The 13967-nt window shown below is 41.3% G+C and overlaps 1 long non-coding RNA gene across 2 annotated transcripts in view; it reads right to left on the bottom strand.

The window, feature by feature from the left end:
- Window positions 1–13967, bottom strand: part of LOC307196579 — a 596584-nt gene that overhangs the window by 19067 nt on the left and 563550 nt on the right. The gene's annotated exons all lie outside the window — the stretch shown is intronic.

Here is a 13967-nt window from a genome sequence, read left to right as displayed (position 1 = left end):
CCTTGAATTAAAGATGGAAGCTTTTGGTTTGGGGCCCTTGTAAATTTAGCATCCTTCGTGAGGAACATCTGGCATGAAAATGCTAGTGATCTTCAGGGTTTTGTCCTTGACCCTCCTCTCATCTCACGATTGACCAACTTTCCTTGGATGATTTCAGCAGGTCCAATCTATACTGAAGCTGTAGGAAAAGTTAGCCACCCAGACAACCACCTGGGAGTCATTAATGCCTCCTGTTCATTCCTTTCCAAATAGTCAATCAATTCTTCTGTCAATTCTACATCCTTAATAGCTTTGTATTTCCTCCCTTGTCTACATCTCACTGTCACCTAAGTCCTCATCACCTCTTCCATCATGTACGTAACTTCTCTGCCTGCCTCTGTCCTTCCCGGCTGCAGGTCACTCTCCCCACTTTCCTCAAAAACAAACCTAATCATGCTACTCTCCCACCTAAAATCCTTTAATGGTCTTCTACTACCTTCTGAGGAAAGTCTAAATTTTAGTGTAATGGACAAGAAATTCCACGCTCTTGTTCCTTTCGGGGTTCCACTGGCTTTTCACACATGTGCATGGGTACACACACACACACACACACACACACACACACACACACACACACACACACACACACACACACACACACTGGCTTACTGACCTGCTTACAGTTCCCTGGATACACCATGTTCTCTCTCTCTCTCTTCCTTTCCTTTTCTCTTGCTATTTCTCTGACTAAGACACTCTTTGTTATCCTCCTTAACCTGGTTAAATACTCATGAATCTTTCAGAACTCGGCGTGGATGTCACCTGCTTTGGGAAACTGTCTTTCACATCCTCCCACTTTCCACATCAAGCTAGGAGCCCCAACCAGGAACACCCATCCACTCTGTATAAACTGTGCTGAATCAGGTGTGTGTTTGTCTATCTTTTCCCTCATCTCCGCTAATCAATTTATGTCCTGAGGACAGAGGCCATGTCTTCATCTTTGTATCTCCAGTAAAAGCCCATAAATGGAGTATGCGGTGGGGGCCCATAACTGGTGGTGGAGAGATGGACGGATGGTGGTTTGGATGTCTCAATGATGACAGTTCAGAGACAGGTATCTATTTGAGATCCCTCAGCTGAGTTGCTTTTGAGGTCTCTATAGTCCATTTAGAGGAAAACTATAGTAAAAAAGAAAGAAGACTGAGGTCAGCGTTTTGAGAGATGACATAAAAGAGCGGGAGCAAGAATTATTGACAAACGATATAAATAGAAGTTAGGGAGGTGCTGGAACAGTCCTTACACGTGACTAGCCATAAGGGAAACAGGTGCAGGCCTCTGCCTCGCAGAAGACATTTTAAGAGATGTGCATACTCTCTGACCTGTTCACCTACTGAAGGAGAGAAAACAGAATCAACCTAAATATCTACCCACAGGAATGGTTACGTAAATCATGATGCATCCACATCATGGAATACCATTCACCCATTTACATATTATAATTACAGTGAATATGTGTCAACATTAAAAAAACTGCTTATAATACTAAGTTCAAAAGAGAGAGCTAGGAACACCAAGTCAGTGCCATATTATGGAAATCAGGAGGAGAGAGACTGCAAGGAGAGGGGGCCTCAGTGCAGTAGTGAGACAGGGAGGTCAAGGAGGATGGAGACAGGCGATGAGACCACGGAGGACTTCGGGTATCCCCTACTCAAGACTGACCCCCGTCTGTTTCACGATAGTAACCTGTGTATCCACGTCTGCCCTTCTCCGAAATCCCCTGTCATATTCACAGCCAATACAGTTCCAGCCACGAGTGCTCAGTACTCTTAAGGCGCCACAACGTCCTTCGTGACATCGAGTAGTTCATGGCCATCTTCACTCATGCGCTCTCACTCCCTATCTTAGAGCTCTGAGATGGGGTTATCATTGCCCTCATTTCACAACATCACAGAAGGGCTAAGTGATTTATTTCCTTTAGTCACAGAGCACACCCTGATCCAGAGTCCTGGCCTGTGTTTTGTCAACTAAGCTATTCTTTCTACCTATTTAGTAAGTACAGTTAATTATTTGTTGTTTATACAATTACTGTCCTGTGTATTTTCCCTATAGGTGTTAACTGTTCTGTTACTAGTTGTCTGGGCCCCTAGAGGGCAGGAGCTTTGGCTTTTGAAAAACTTTTTCAGTAGTGCCAAACTGAGTGTCACACCCTTACCGATTGTTTGAGGCTGGTGATGCCTCTGATAACAGAGGAGACTCCCTTTATTCACTGCTCTTTTTCACATTTCCTGCTGGGATGCACTAGCCCTTTGAAAGCCAGTTCTAAGAGACACTGGGAAGACTGGTGGCTGTGAGTCATGGAATGGAGAAGGGAACCCCACTGTCCTCCCTCCCAGAGACAAAGAGGACAGGAGGCATGCAGTGCTGACACACAGGACTCCCAGAAAGAGGACCCAGAAATTTAGCTGAATTAAAAGATGTTCTAATAAGACAGGGCATGGAATAGAAGGTGAAAAATGTCGTCCGGGAAGGAAATTTTCTTCGATAGATAGTGTGGTACAATAACAAATATAGATTTCGTTTTTGTCTTAGGCAGTTCCTTGCACACAACTCCTAAAACCCTTGAAATCTCTGGAGTGATACGTGCCTTTGATATGCTAATGAGATGGCTCGGGATAGCTTCCCATGGGGGCTGTCACCAGAAAGGTCAATTCCTTCAGCCTCACCTCAGGACCTCTGAGGAAGGGAGAGAGGCTAGAGACTGAGTTCATCCCAAAAGGCCAGTGATTTAATCAATCATGCCTATGTAAGGGAACCTACATAAAAACCCCTAAACGATAGGATTTAGAGAGCTTCTGCGTTGGTGAACACACTGAGGTGCTTGGAGAGTTGCACACCCAGAAAGGGAATGGAAGCTCCAGGCACCACCTCCCCGCAAACTGGCTGTTCCTGTATCCTTTACACTAAAGCAGTAAGACCAAGTAAAGCACTTTCCTGAGTTCTGTGAGTCATTCTAGGGAATTATCCAACATAGAGGGGCGGGGCGGGGAGGGGGAGGTTCACAGGAACTTCAGAATGTAATGCCAGTTGGTCAGAAGTACTGGGACTTGGGATTGGTATTGGAAGGTTAGAAGCGAGGACATGCTATGGGACTGAGCCCTGAACCCGTGGGTCTGTGCTAATCATGGATGGGATCAGAACTGAATGGAACTGAACTGTTGGACAGGCGGTGATGCAGTAGAATTGGAGAACTGATTGTTGGTGTGGAAACCCACACATATTTGGTGTCAGAAATGTTGTGAATAAAACCAGCTCAGATAGCATATGGGGGTCTGAACAGTAGAACAGCCAGGAGCTTAGAAAGCCACAGTTCCTATCTTCCCATTTTCTGACAGAGAAGCCTATGCACAGTCACAGCCCTGCAGAGCCCAGCTGGCATCTGGATGTCACTATTTCTCATGAACAATTTTTGCCTCCACCCCTGCTATAGAGCAGGATTGATGAACCCAGAGAGCAAATGTGCCCTATGGCCCAGGGAGTAGCCTGCCCTTTTCCAAGGGTTGAGGAAGAAGACTCAGTTTCCCCACTGAGGCCACTCAGGGATACGGTACTCACGAAGTCAGTTTAATCCTAGGCACTCGTCTCAACCAACATCATCTAACATCGGTCCCAGAAACTCATTAATAATTGACAAGTTAAATAATGAAAACTTGCCAAGAACGAAAAAGACTTGGGACTGTAGAAGTTCCCAAGTGGAGGGAGATTTGTGTTTCCAAAAAGTGAGAAGGGTGAAACACACCTACATGGAATTTGCCAAAGGGCACAGCCAAATCTGTGCTACTCTCCGCATATGGTTCTCCAGGATCTCACTTAGATTCATTTCCTCTCTGTGAAGCTGGGTCTCTGGTGCCTCCCTTTGTGTGGTTTCTCAGTTTGTATCTCTCATAAACAACCTACTGTCATACGACTGACTTCATTCTATTCAAAGAGCCCTGGAACCCAACATGCAGACGTTGCTTGTCATCTGAAGTAGTGCTATATCTAAACAAGGTAATACATTACTACATCCAGGGCTTTCCAAATTCCCCTTTCAGACAAAATTGAAATTTCTCAGGATCGGCAGGGTAAAGAGTTGCCAAGGGACCAACTGGTATACCTCTCTGCATGTTGACAACATAATGTCCATGTACTGAACCCAGGCTTCAAATAAATTGAGGGGCCACTGTGGGTCTGACTTTTGTGGGTTATGATGTTCCCCATTAGCAGTACATGACTGTTTGAAAATCCAGTGAGAACTGACTTAGGTTTTCCCAAGCGCAGCACATGAAATCTAAAAGCAATTAACCACATAGATGCTTGGCACTGGACAGATGCAACTTGTTTTTCTATACTGTATGCTTTTCTATTCATATGTACTTGAGTATATATATATATTCATATATATCATATATATGTGTGTGTGTGTATATATATATACACACACATATATAAAAGTAGGTGTGTGTTTATCTGAGTGAGGGAGAGAGAGCAAGGGACAGAGAGATACAGAGAGAGAGATTACTGAGATACTATGAGCCTTCTAATTGTTTTCTATCCTGCAATCCAAGAGTTTTCCCCTGACTCTTTGGCATACCATTCTGGGGCTGCTGTGTTCTTGGGTCTCCAAATGATTTTTGGTTTGGGTGGCAGATGTCAACTGTTTGTGAGCAGTAACAACCGCCCTGTGGACAGCCTGTATTGTATCGTTAAGCCACACTTGGAAATCTCTTGCTCACGGCGTTACTTCCATTTGACGCTTTGCAGTCACTTGGTTGTGTGTCTCTCTCACATTTTGTGGCTTTGTTTACTGCATTTGGGGTGTTGGCATGGCTGAAATTCATCCCAGAGAGACTGTCCACTGAACTGTTAGATGCTGAATGGTTGATACTGGGCACAAGGGCTTTTGTGTAAGGGCTGTGTCATTTTGAGCCGGTACAATGCTGAGCAATGTGCCAACCTGTCCTAGAGCCCCAGTAGATGCCCACTGCCTCTCCTTGGTAGCTGCTGGCTCGTCCAGCCATTCTTTTGTGGGGCTCTGGGGCATTGGCTAAAAACAGTGGCTTTTGTACTTGTCATAATTAGGAGAATACGGCATTTTTTTCCACATAGAAAGAGTTCACATTAGGTTGTCTGTTCTTCAGTCATCTCAAATATTGGTATGAATTCCATTCACACAAGCTGTGTCCTTTTAAAACCAGGAAGGCAACCCAGCAAGCATCAAATAATCCCCCAAAGTAATTGTTAATGGATGTGATGTGCTAAGGCACACACATGAAATTAAAATATCATAAGCCAGGCCCGTAGCTCTTTAGACTTTATAGAATAACTCAATAGTGGTTTCAATTGTGTGATGTGATTTGTGATCCATTTAAATGACAGCACAGAAAGGAATGTTCTTTCCACCTGGTTTTAAGACTGAGTGGTTGAGCGTGTGTACTCACCAGTTGACCTCAGTTAAGTTGCTGGGCTTCTGTGAACCTCAGTTTCCTTTCTTGATATTCTGATTGTTCCAGTGCCTACATGCCCTAGGACTCTATGGGAATCAAATGGGATAACATTGGAGAATGCATTTAATAAAACACTATAAAAATTAATGTATGTTTATCATCATCACCATCACCATCATCATCTTATTTCCAAGAAGGTATTCCTAATTCAAATATTAAAAATAGTTTTTTCTTAAATATCACTGCCATAATATAAACTGATACCCCATTTTGCTGTTAAGGCTTAAGAATCAAAGTTGACAAGTGATCCTGAAGTTTGAAAACTAGAATTTATTTCTCTGAAGGGCATGTTGGGCCTAGGGTTATTTTGGATAGAATAACATAAAAAACTCCAATGGCATCACACTATCATCTCCCGTTACATACATTTTGTTTACATCTTTAAACAGTACTACTTTCCCAGGATCTACGTTTGTCTCCCCTTCCCTGCTAATGGTAAGAATTGGGAGTCTACACAAGTGCCTTCTAGTCACTGAACTGTCAGAATATTTCTCGCTAACACACATGCCACTGGATTATCTCTTCATACACATAAGCCAGTTCCTGAATTCAGTGGAGGGGAGGGGAGTGAATTCCTTTAAGCCACCAGAGTTGTTTCTTTCCTCTGTCTCCTTTTATTTTCTAACCTTTCTTTTTTCCCCTTTGTTTCCCTTTCCTGTTTTCTTTTGATATTCGTAATTCTATATACTTAATATTAATGAATTATATGGGTTTTAAGCCATTATTTAGCATTACTTAGAAAGTAGCTTTGGATCACTAAGAGTTCTACTGCCTGAGTCCCAGGACTGGCAAACGCTTTGCACTGTTTGACATACACCCCCTCACTAAGTCTGAGTGTTCCCTTTTCCTGTGTGATTAAATGAAACCTATTTCTGGTAGCTGCAATATGGTGATGATTGTCTACCTTCCAAAATGTTGGGGGCAAGAGAACAATTTTATTAGGGTGTCTACTCCAACAACAGACAACAAGCTTTAAATTTTACTCATCTAGGAAGGCATTTTGACATTTGCCAAGTGTGTATTGAGCTCTTGTTATGTGCCAGGCACTCTGATAGCAGCAGGGCCAAGGGTACCATGAGACAAATGGTGCAAAATGAAAGAGGCACTCCTTTGTCAATGCTGAGAGTGTATGTTTCCTTAGACCCAGGCTGGTGGGCACTGATAAGACATAAAGGCATAGTGTGACCCTCATGGAACCATCCAGAAAGGGGACAGACACTAAATGAATAAAATCCGTACAAAGTAAGAAAAGAAGCGATAGGACTAGGCACAAAGTACTGTGCTTGTTGAAATGATAGTATGGACTAACTTAAACGTGAACGAGACAGGGTGTAATGGAAGCCAGTTATGGGGCTGTGTGATCTTGTTAAGCGTCTGAAATAAAATGGAGAACATTCGGAGAATGAAGGTAGCATTACCTTTCCAATCATCCGGAGCTGACTGAATGAGGTGGAGTGTATGTCAGCGGTGGCTGCACTTGAGGTTAGTCCTCGGTGCTGGCAAACTAGAGTCACACAGAGTAAATATAACGGAGAGATGGCTGCTAACACTTTCAGGTCAGTCCTCACCACACCTACAGAGGCCTGCGGCCCAGTCATTACTGCTGATATCCAAGCCCCTCATTGCGTTACGAAGCATTTTTTCAACAAAGGTGAACGGCTATGTCGTGGTGTCCTCCATTCTTCCATCCCCTGGAAGTGTAATCCCCACCCCTGAATATTCTCTCTCTGCATTTTGCAAGGAGAAAGTAGGAATATAAAAGAACAATGTTAGATTTTCCTTATTAAAAATATGAGAGAGAAAAAAAGGAACATTGTGTTTATTGTTGTGGATATTTCCAAAGAGGTAACTAAAATTTTATGGCCGCCTTGTTAGTAACTCTATAAATCAGTTGACAGCATCTGTGTCTTAAAATCTTTTCTGCGTATAAGCAGCGAAATGAAGCACACATTGGAAATTCTGATGATTTCAACTTCAGACTTTCTTTTAAAGTAATAACTTTAATTCAGTTCTTTCTGGCATAAACTTTTTCATCCCATTATGTCAAAAATTGTATTATCCATCCATTTGTCTGTCAGAACATCTCCCTGTGGGGCGATAGGCTCCTGGCTTCTCTACTCTAAACCTCCCCATTACATCCTGCTATCAAGAGTCACAATTTTCCACGAAAGTCTCTGGTGACTTTTGACAATGTTTTACAGAGAACTAGACCAGGAAGCTCAGAGTTAAAGGAAATCTTCCATTCTAGCAATGAATATGTAATAGGCATTACACTGTGCAGTATTCCAAAAAATGTAAGGTTCATTAAGTCTTGCTAAAGCAGGGACTTCCGTGTAGCTCTGAAGGAACCTGTCTTCACAATGGCATTAGCAAACGGCACTCTGGGGCAGAGAATATTAATACTGCACATTAAAAAACAAATTTGTTTAAATGCTGTATAGCTATATGTAGATGCTGATGATCCAGAAATAAATAAAAAGTGAATAGTTGTCCAACTTTGTATGCAAATTGCCTTTTGCTTATATACATAAGAATGCTTTTTGCTCCTAAATTCCTTCATATTAACAAGCAGGAGTGTAACTAATATATAAACTAAAGTCATTCTCTTTAATGAGAATGCTAAATATTTTAAAGAAATGCACGGCTGTGAAATATTGTCAAGGGCATTTTTATACTTAAGTTTAAGAACGCTTATGACTTAACTGTTGAATTATTTAACATATTCAGCCTGGAAGCACTATTTATGTATGTTTTTAATGTTCTTACTTATGTTGGCTTTTCTTTGCTAAGGATTTAGGACCTTTGATTTCTGTTTATAAAATTTACATTTTTAATCTCCAATTTCTAGGTATTTCCCATTTGACACTGGCAACAATATCCAGAAGGGAAAAAAGGAATAATTTCATGGAGCCTGAAACAGGGCTATACATGAAAGAAACTCAAGTCACACTGCTCAGGGAATTAAGTCAACTTTGGGAGCCAAAAATGAAAGTCCTGTTCAACAAACCACCTGTATAACTAAAATAACAGATACAGAGATATGCACCTGGTTTCCAAGCTTTTTCCCAAGGAAGCATGCGATAGAAAAGGGGCTGAATAATCCGGGGCAATAATGTAATTCCATACAACCAGCATTTGCTACTTTGAGTTGCCAGCTCCTATTTCTCGCCTATGTATTGTTTTACAATTACTGCCTTGTCACAGATTTATCAGAGCAACATAAAAACACATTTTCTCTCATTGTTTTCAATTAAACTTGATTCATATTTCTTAAATGTAGAAGGAATCCTCAAAGATTTCGGAAGGATTTCAAGTAGAACCCCCATCAATGCCATTCAGGAAATGGAAACTGACAATCAAAGGTAGTGTGAGGGCAAGTTTTATTTGAGCTATTCCCATTAAATTCTACTCGTGTGGTTAATAATATAAAAATCGTCAAGGTGACTTGGGATAGAAAGATACCTAGAATTTGCTTGAAGTGTGATTCTGTAAGAACTATAATGGCGGTAATTTTTAAGACTGGTGTGTTTTTGTCTAGTGATGTTTTGCTTTACAAACTATATGTGTGTGTGTGTGTGTGTGTGTGTGTGTGTGTGTATACACACACACACACATATATGCATATACATAGGTATGTATGTATATATACATGTGTGTTTTATATATATGTGTGTTTACATATATATTCCAATATTACTAGTGTTAGTCAAAATTTCTCTTCTGAACTAAGTCAAAAAGACACAATAATGAGGCCTCTGAGGGATGGGGCCTCAGTCATGCAGTCAGGGGGGGAACTGAAGGTTTCCATGGCTTGTTTAAACTATTAGAGGTCTTTCCAACACTGATTTTCACTTTCATTTAGCCTGGTATTCCCTAACATGTGTTCCACGGGGGTTACTAAGTTTACTTTAAAAAAGGGTACCCCAATTAAATGAGCTTTGGAAATGCTGGATTAATCAAAATTCTCAGAGCCTTAAATATATAATTGTGCTTTCTGAATCCTCAAGAGAGAAAGATAATAGCTACTATTTTCCAAACATTTTGACCAGGAATCTCTTTTTCATTATTTTTCCCCCAGAGCACTTCCAGGCTAGTGTTCCACAGAGCACACTTTGGGAAACAGTGACTTTTGTCAGTAAACACTTTATCTAGCCTATGTGACAGGTTCTGTGCTGGGAGAATTGTTTCATTGTTTCAGAGAATAAGGTTCATTATCAGCCACAACGTGAGAAGAGACTGCCAAATTCATGTTTATGTCCATAATTGTCATGGTGCCTCCTCAATAGCATCTAGTGCCCAATAAGCAGGCGTTGAATGAATGAATGAAACAAGCTAATGATTCATACCTAAGTGTACTTGTGCAGATTATTATATCATTTTTGTATTTATTTCATATTCTAAGGAGATATTAATATAATGTTCCCCTAACTTTCACTATCACCTAGTCTCCCTAAAATTCTGCTCAGGGAAAAACCTAAAGGAAGAGAACTAATTTCATTTCATGAAAGATTAAAGAGACCAAGATTCATTTGCTTGTGTATAATGACCATGCTACCGACTCACCATTACCATCTGTGGGGAGGATTTGTACTATTAATAACTTTTTTCATTTTCATGTCTACTCTCCACTCACCTCCCCAAAACACATGCACATAAAACACACACACACACACACACACACACACACACACACACACACACACACAGTCAACTCCATCACAGAAAGGAATAAAAGGCTAAACTAAGGGTAGAAATTTTATAATTTACTGGATTACAGAGATTTACTCTGTGCAAAGCTAACCGGCCTTTTTTTTATTATTGAGGTACAACTGACATATAACATTCTATTAGTTTCAGGTGTACAACATAATGATTTGCTATTTGTATATATTGTGAAATGATCACCACACTAAGTCTAGTTAGCATCTGTCACCACACGCAGTTACACATCTTTTTCTTGTGATGAGATCTTTTAAATTAGCAACTCCCAAATATGCAATACAGCATTATTAACAATAGTCACCAGGCTGTACGTAAGTATCAGAAGGTATTTATGTTAAGCTAACTGGCCTTATAATAACTTTATGCATTGGATGCCTCATTTAGATACGTACCAGCTATTGTCACTACACTCTAAAATTGGCGTCCTCAATCATTTTTGAAGTCTCAAGAAATACTCTTCTCTTACATAGCTATATGGCATGAGCTTATGAAATATATCATTTAAATTAACTGTGTTTGGGGGTACATTAAGAATTCTGAGACAGCTCAGGGTATCCAGATGTGGCATTGGCAAGAATTATAAATCAGGGTACTAGTAAATAAATGAGAAACTAAAGTCTTTATAACTCTTTATAATCAGCTACAAACTATGGGCATGAGGATATTTAAGCGAATAGGGATGCTTCTTTCTACATATTGCACTTGCCTTTCAAAGGTAGGAGGAGACCCTCTGGATAGAGGTGTTTGAGTTGCTCTATTGGCTGACCTTACTTCCAAAATTCCATTTATTTAAAAATTATCAAGAATCAGAATCCACTGACACCCACTGAGGCATGTAGGAAAAAACAGTGCTCTGATTTCACGTGAACACACACAGTACTTTGGACATGCAAATGCAGCGGGTGATACATGTAGATCGGCCATAGAAAGTTCAGGTTCTCCAGAGCAGAGCATTTCCCCCACCATCCCAACCCTAATGAGCTAACTAGTAGTTTACCTGGAACAGACCTACAGTCACCAGTAAGGGGAGCATCAAAGTTTCACAAGTATTGCCAGGACTAGAATGATCAAACAGGCATTTTTCTAGAGTCAGGTGTAAGGCTGAGTCTATTGGCTAAGGCATGAAAGGCCCCTGAGCACATGGGGCCCATAAATAACCATTATAACAAGACATAGTTGCCAAAGGAGTTCTGATATTAGAAGAGGAACTTTCCCCTCCCATACACCAAGCTGAAAGCAACTTGAAAACAGAAATGGTCTGTCAGTTAAGTCTCACCACTAAGTAAAGCAGTGTCTGGCCATGGTGGTAACTCATTAAATGTGAGAGAACCAGATTAAATTGTTATTGTTGTTGTTTAATTTCTCACCCTGATGCTGGTTAAGGCAGAGGTAGAGAAGCTAGAATTACCTTCTACCCTTTGAGTTTCTTCCCCTAAAGAAAAATTTAAGTATTCAAACACTAAAGAGAGAGAAAATCATGGTGACACTGCTGCAAATACGTCCAGTATTCAAGGTCTAAGCATGACAAAAACAAAGCTGAAGATGTTCATCTCTAGACTTGAGGACTCAACAGTTCTTTGGTCTGCTGTGGAGAAATGGAGGGAAGGAGAGTCACAGGGATCTGACCTACCTCCTGGTATGTGCACTCACTTCGCCTATCACCAGTGGATAATTCCAATTAGAGGAAATGGTGTCACAGTACAGACATACAGAAGGGTGTGCCTACGTGGGAGGGCCAACAAGCTGTCTCCCATGAGGCCTCATAGGGCCACGTTCATTTTGTTGGTGCATTTACCCTGATGGACACAGGCAACTGCATCCGTGGTTAATTAGGATTTGGTCTGCATTTCTGACACCCCTTGGGAACTGATTTGTCAGCACACCGAGAACAGCCCACATCTTACTAGTAGAGTCAAGCAAGTCAAGCTCAAGAGAATTATAAAACCTGAGTGTTTATTTATTCACTTCTAATGAGAAATACTTCTCTCATTTAGACCAAAATCCTTGGGTCTGGCTGCCCAGGTAGTTTTCCTCCCAAGGCTAGAGCCTCATGGTGAGGTGACCTCTCATCAGAAGTTTGTATAAATCAGAACAAGAAGAATCAGTTGTATGGCGGGCATGCAGATGGTGTTGCCTGACATACCCATCCTGCCCACAGCATCACGTTAGCAAACTGAGGCTCCTTCTCCCCTGGATGGTGCTTGGATGAGCCATAGTTTACAGCTGGCATCCTCCTCTTTGTCTACTTTTATACCTGATCAGTCCCTCCTCTGGTAAACATACGAGTTGTATAATTTTGCCACTTTAGTGACTTGGCTGGCAGCCAGGTATTTCTGAACTTGAAAGTCATTCCATCACTGTAAGGAGGTTTCTCTTATCTATGCTCTGACCCAGTGGATGTTGACTTCAGAGCTTAACCCTCAGGAAGAATTCTTTTGGTCCTTATTTATATGTTTCTGGATAGGCATCTGTAACTCCTAAGTAATGGCAATGGTATGTGTCTCATAAAATTATGTTCCATAAATTAATTATTCCAAAAATTAAGTACTGAATTCTAAAGCATTGGAAATAAGTAACCATGTATACAGTACCTGTCATAACCCTCCAACAACCAAAATATTGTTTACCTGAATCATTCAGGTATCTGACCCTGTTGGCAAAAGTCTGTTCCCTACTGTGGGAAAAATGAGACCTTTACACTAGGTGGAGATTAATCTGCCTGGCCAGCAACAGAGCAGAGCTTCCTTCTTCACTGCAAATGCAAATCAGAATGAAGAGACTTCTACATCCTTGGTGAACATTCATAGAACACAGTTGAGAACCTTGGGCCTGCTGGGATCAGTACTCAAAAACATTGCTTCAGAAACCTATGAAAATTAGGGACGCTTGCCTCCTCTGGCCTCTGATTCTTTAGATCACAATGAGTTAGATATTACAGGACTCAAGAGAATGAGTCCAGTCAAGGGGTTTCAGGCTCCCCTAATCCCCTATGCTAAGCAGTCAAGCAGACCCACTCTTGGTGAGGGAGTCTTCAATGGATATAGCAACCCTGTACCCAGAGCTGCACGGCTGGGGCTCAGCTGGAAGTGGGGTAGCAACAGAAGGAAGACCAACCTCAGAACTTTCCAGCAAAGGGATGTAAAGAGAGAAATAATCTGATTCCTTTTAATACCTTCCCTGGGGCAGAGGCTAGGCCCTATGATAACATCCAATCACAGTTTCTCTACTCCTTATCTGGAATATGAATTTCTCCCCAATTGATTTATCAAGATATATACAGCAAAAGCACTATCAGTCAGGATTTTATACAAAGAGACTTAAATAAGGCATTTGTAGCAGTCACTCATTCTTCTCTTTAATGCCTATGTTTTGGAGAGGGGCGCACAGGCCTTCAAAACACCTTGGTTAAAAATGATAGGCAATCACCAATCTGCCAATCCCCTTGATTTTCTTGAGAAGTGTGAGGGGCCTCAGGTCCCATTTAAAGGATAGACCTGCGGTCTGGCATAGAAAATATTGTCATATGGACCTTGAGCCTGCCATTGTCCACAAAGGGAAGGGCCAGACCACATGCTGAAAGCTGGCACTTACACATATGCAAGACACTTAATTGCTTGGACAATTTGTTCTCCTTGGCTCTGGCCATCGAGTTGGGAATTAAGCAACCACAGCATCTGAGAGTCAGGGTACAGGGATCGTAATTATTAACAGAATGACCAGTTG

The sequence above is a fragment of the Stenella coeruleoalba genome, assembly GCF_951394435.1.
Source record: "Stenella coeruleoalba genome assembly, chromosome: 13".
In the NCBI taxonomy this organism is placed as follows: Eukaryota; Metazoa; Chordata; class Mammalia; order Artiodactyla; family Delphinidae; genus Stenella; species Stenella coeruleoalba.
Note: the sequence above shows the minus strand (reverse complement) of the source record. Positions and strands in the feature narration are given on the sequence as shown.